The following is a 6,000-nucleotide window of genomic DNA, read 5'->3' on the forward strand; positions in this document are numbered from 1 at the left end:
CGTTGTTTACAGAAAAAACGACAGCATTTCCTTTAAATTGTGCAGATTTTAAAGTATAAGCTTTTTGTGCTGCATAGGCTGCTAAATCTCTCCGTAATTTGCCTTGTTTTCTTGAAATCACGGACAGCCTGTGTCTCTTGACCTTAGCTTCAATGCTTAAATATACTGAAGCCAAAGTTTTAAAAGCATCAGAAGTTCTGATGTTTTTGTCCAAGTTTTCTAAATCAATTTTCATTTTGGCAATTTCATCATGATAATGTTCAACCAACAAACCCATATATTGTATGCCCACGTTGTTGAATATGTCCACAAGTTTAGAAAACAACCCATCCCTTTCAGTAACACAATTAGGATACTTAAATGTTCTGAGACCCAACGGCACACATTTAAGTCTAATATTTTCTTCCAGGTACATAACTTCTAACTGTAATGATACTAACTTGATAGTAATCTTTTCTAATTTAAAAATATTTTCTTTACAAGCTTCATAATTGTCATTACTGACTTCAGCGTTAGCATTACCTACATTGCGCTGATTCTGTACTCCTTCACTAACAAAAAAAGGATTTGCGTTGTCATCTACGACCAAACTCTTGATAAATCCAACAGAAGGAATTGTAATTTCATTTAAGTTCCTTCGAACTCTGTGCGCTTGTCCTTCATCGTCATTTGAAGCCAAAGCCACTAACCGTTTAGCTGTAGCTAAAAAGCACTTGATGTTAATAACATCATTCAAACCTGGTGGCTCATCTGCTCTCAGCTTAATTTGCCAAACAGATTCCTTGCATTCTAATAATGTTTTATAATCACCACTAAATAAACTGTCATCAACCTTCTCTAATACTGAGAAGATGAACTTTTTGAATGAGCTGCAGTTTAAGGAATGCTTGGCTAGGGCATTTGTTAAGTCTTTTTTCTTTATAGCTGAATTGTGTTCATAAATACGTTTATTCAAATTATGAATCTGTCCCTCCAGCACGTCCTATTTATTTCTGTGTTGAGGTTCAAATCTCTCGCTCTCGTGGCTCTGGTGGATTTGGATTTTCCGAGGTGGAGCATGTCCATTAATTCCGGATTGGACATAGCCTTATACGTCAGGCATAGATCATCTCTGAGAAGGCGGTATGCAACTGAGTAGAGCTGGAGTTTCTTCAGCCGGGCAGCATATGACATATGTTTGAGACCCTTGATCCTCTTGGTGAGGTACTTTTGGGGTCTTTCTAGCTGCTGCAGGTGTCAGGTAAGGTACATCCCAAATGGGGCATTGTACTCAATTATGGGCCTGATAAGGGAAGAGTATAGGGGCACAATGACCTCTCTTGTTCTAGATGTGAATCCTTTCATAATAAGGTGGGTAATATAGAAGGTCTTCCTAACCACCTTGGCAATGTGAGTGTCAAATGAGAGGTTACTGTCAACTTGGGTCCCTAGGTCCCTGATTACTTCTTCCGTACTTAATGGATTACCACCTATGTGGTAATTTGTGGGTACTTTGTTTTTCCCAAAGGGTATGACTATACATTTTTTGTCGTTCAGTTTAAGGCCATGGCTTTGGCACCAGTTATCCATTTCTATGAGGCCTTTCTGAAGGATGCTTGTGTCCGCTGGAGTATCAATTATGGTGCCCAGTTTGCAATCATCTGTGAACTTTGTCAGCCACTATCTTCCTATGTTTGCTTGCACCTCGGAAAAATAAATGCTGAACAAGAGGGGTCCCAGGACCGAGCCCTGTGGGACACCGCTTGTGACTGGCTTAGAGTCTGACATGGCTCCAGCAATTCTGACCTTGTGGGTTCTGTCCTTGAGCCAGTTTACAACCCATCTTATGACATATGTGTTTACATTTAAGCTGGTGAGCTTGTCTATGATGCCCGAGTGGGGTATTGTGTCGAAGGCTTTTGCAAGATCAAGGTAGGTTGTGTGAACTGCCTTACCCTCATCAATGGCCTGACTGTTTCAAAAAAGTCGACCAGGTTCAAAAGGCAGGATCTGCCCTTGACAAAGCCGAATTGGGTAGGATCCAGTGTCTGTAGGTCCCCAATGTCTTTGTTTATGAGTTCCATAATGATCATCTCCATAGCTTTGCAGACCAGGCTCGTCAAGCTTATGGGGCGGTAATTTCCAGGGTCCGTAGAAACACCTCCTTTGTGGAGTGGGACCACTGTTGCTGTACGCCATTCTTTGGGTACGTATCCTGTAGTAAGGCTAAGATTAAACAGCATCCTTATGTGTGGGTTTAGTTCCTCTTGGAGTTCATGTAGCACACAACCTGGGACATCGTCTGGTCCCATTGATGCTGTGTTTTTAGCTTTGGAGAGGGCGGCTCTCACCTGGGCATCTGAGATGTCAGGGAGGCTACACTCTGCTGGGATAGATATTTCTCCTTTTGGGGGGGGGGGGGAGAAATTTGCACTGAACCTGTCTGCCAGTATGTTGGCAATGTCTGTGGGTTCAGTGTATTTTTTGTCATTTTGGACTAACTCTGAGCATATCTGGGAGTTTCCACCCAGGATTCTAAACTAAAGAAGGCCTTGTGATTGTCTTTAGTGTCTTTTGCGATTTTTCTCTCAAAGTTTGCCTTGGATGATTTTATGAGTGATCGTAGTTTTTTGCTAGTACTGATCAGAGATGCCTTCCCTTTTGGGGATTTTGCTCTGTCATGTAGTAGCTTCCTCCTCCTGTTGTAAAGCTTGTTAATGGCTGGGGTCCACCAGACAGGACGCCTGCCTTTGGGGGAATGGGTCTTGGTTTTATTTGGGATTGCATGATCCATGCATTCTTGAAGGTGTCCGTAGAAAGCATTTATAAAGGATTCAGCGGTGTGGGCTGTGATTTCCACTGGCCCAGGGGCCTTGAAGGATACCACTTCAGTCTTAAGAAGTGTGAAGTCAGCTTTTGAGAAATTCTTCACTGTGGTCTTTTGTGCTGGGGGTTGGGGCGGAATGTGGATTTCCAGTTAGATTAATTTATGGTCTGATCTCACCAATGAGGGGTATACTTCCGGTGTGGAGCATTGTGTCCCCATGTTTGTGATGATCAGGTCTAGTATATTATCTCCTCTTGTGGGAGTGGTGACTAGTTGTTCCATCGCATTTGAGTTTATGAATTCTAGGAACCTTTGGGCTAGGGTGTTGGGGCTTGAGTAATGCTCCCAGTCTATGTTTGGGTAGTTGGAGTCTCCCAGTATGATGGTATTTGGAGAGACATTCATACTCTCCAGTGTCTTCAGGAAGGCTGAGTGGGGTTCCTGAGTTTGAGAGGGTGGTCTGTAGCATGCTACAAACTGTAGGGCAGTTTTGCCTATGGTTAGTTGCACATGGATGTTCTCCGATGCTTCGTGCATTGCCACTAACCTGGAGGTGAGGGTATCTTTGATGAATATGGATATTCCCCCTCCTTTTGTGGTTCGGTCCAAGTTTTGAGGCTGAAAAGCATGATATGAGGTATAGCCTGGTAGTGCTGAGGTGCTCTCAGGAGCCTTGAACCAGGTTTCAGTCACTGCACAGACATCGATGTTCTCCACACTGAGGAGGGCTTTGAGAGCATGCATCTTGAGGTTTAGACTTCTGGCGTTGAGCAGCATTACCCTTAGTTTTTTTCCACTTGTGTTTTCTTGGGAGATGGGTTTGTTTTTTGAGCCTTGCCTAAAAAAGGCACTATGGGGGTGGCAAGAGCCTTGGCCAATATCCGGAAGCCCAGGGGTGACAGGTGCAAGCCGTCCCTTGTGAAGCAGCGTGACTTGTCAAGCATGTCATCCCAAGCAGACAGACATTGGATCCCCTTAGAATGACACCAGTAATTGAGCCAATTGTTAAAGCTGATCATTTTGTCTTTGTACTGTGGCATCATTCTTGGTGAGGGTAAGATTCTGCTCAGGGTCAGTGACATACCAGCCTGGGCTACATAATCAGAGAGCTCCTCTATGTCTCTTTTCATGTAGTCCAGGGAGGTACGTCCCAAGTCATTCACACCGGCATGGACAATGACTGAGTCATATTTGTACTTGCTTTGGAGTGACCTGAGTGCTTATGTTATGTGGCGGATTCTAGCACCCGACAGGCAGCTTACTGTATCCTTTTCCTTGTTCAGTCTGGTGAGCGGGACGTCAGTGTGTCTGACTATGGAGTCACCTATTACAGTGTGTTCTGAGTGTGTTGTGTGTTTCTGGGGGACTGTAATGTGTGGGTTTGGGTTTGCCTTGTGTGTCTGTGTGATTTCAGAGGTAGAATATTAAAGTGGGGAGGTGTGGGGGGGCTTGCCCACCTGCTCATACATAGTCGTAGTGTAGGATGGTTTGTTTGGATGTGGTGGGTAGCAGTGTGCCTGTGTGTGTTCTGTGTTTGTGTTACTTTCACGAGTTTGACTGTTGCGAGTTTGAGTGTTTGGTAATGTGGGGTTTGGGAGCCTGGGCCCGGTACTGTGAGCGTCGGAATTGTGTGCATTCGGGATTCCGTAGGTATCCCATATACAGCGGTTGAAGTATTCATATATGAGTATAACATGGACCATAGCAATCACACATTCCGCCATGACCAAACTATATGAACAAAGGATTTGGAGAGTATATGCCTATACACTATTACAAATATGTGCTATGGACATAGGTTCATAGATTGGTACTAGGCTAATTGCTCTTGCAAGCCATTTTAAGCCTAGCCAAGTATCCCTTCTGAGACTCAAACCCTGCACCTTGTGTTTGTAAGACAACAACTTAACCATTAGGCCACCCTCCCAATGGGCCAAAGATAGGGTTACCACCTGTCCCACTTTGCAAGGGACAGTCCCTCTTTGGGCGATAGTGTCCTGACCAAAAATATTAAAAATGGCAAATGTCCTGAGATTGTAGGACATAATTATGTCCCATATTTTATGTAATAGTTGCATAAAATAGTTATTTCTGTATCTAAAATACCTAAATGTTACAAGAAACTGAATAAGCAACTAAACTGCTACAAGAATAAGCTTTTATTTAGGCAAAAAAAAAGTAAAGTTATATCCTTTGTACTGACCGTGGGTATGTGTCAGCCTGTAAAATCTGATGTGTGTCCCAAAAATGTCCCACTGTGGCCATTTGAAAAGGTGGCAACCCTAGCCAAAGAGGGTCAGTCACCAACACAACTCCAATAACTGCAAATACCTATGACAGAAATACACAGACAGCTTTCATGTAGCAACACTTAATTACATTCCAATGTATTGCCGAAAGGATTCAAGGACTAACATCATATGCATGCTATACAGGAACCATTTAACAGTGCCTTAATGAATCAGCCTGCAATTACCAAAGTATTAGTCCACTAAAGGATAGGTGTTCAAATAGGGAAGGAGTCCTCACACACATATCGAATATGTATAAAAGCAATTCCTACACACTTGCATCTGCTATGTATACCCACCATCTTCCCCACACCCAAACCAATTACAATACATACTGTAATAACATCACAAATCATTCACTCACTGTACAACATCTGCTGAAGCCTTAACATACCTTGTCAGAGACACACTAACATGGCCCTATGTGAAATAGTTGCTGTTATACAATGGAACAGCTGCTGATGTTACAAGGTTTGTTTGCACTAATCCCATTTCAGTGGGTTGTGTGTACACCAGGAAGTGTTGCCAATTACTGATTATCAGCACAGTATGATACACATTTACACCAAACCAAGCAATGTTCTGAAATATAACAGCTGTACTCACATGTAGAACAACATCTTCTAGGCATTACGCACAATCCACGTGAGTCATGAAGCTAATATATCTCTGTGTATCTCCATATAGCTGTTGTAATGCATCACAAACAACACATCCAGGCTGTCTTCCTCGAAATTAAGGCAAAGGGACAATGCCCAAGTGGAGTACTCAATTATACATCACTGTTACCATGGTATTGGCTAATGGAGTAGCTGCACAACTGATGTGCATGTAATTAATTATTTTGGAACACCAATTGGTGGTCAGGATAGCACATGTTATTGATATTTAATTATAAAAGGA

Source organism: Protopterus annectens, chromosome 9.part0 (assembly GCF_019279795.1).
Source record: "Protopterus annectens isolate FY-2018-M chromosome 9.part0, PAN1.0, whole genome shotgun sequence".
Lineage (NCBI taxonomy): Eukaryota > Metazoa > Chordata > Ceratodontiformes > Protopteridae > Protopterus > Protopterus annectens.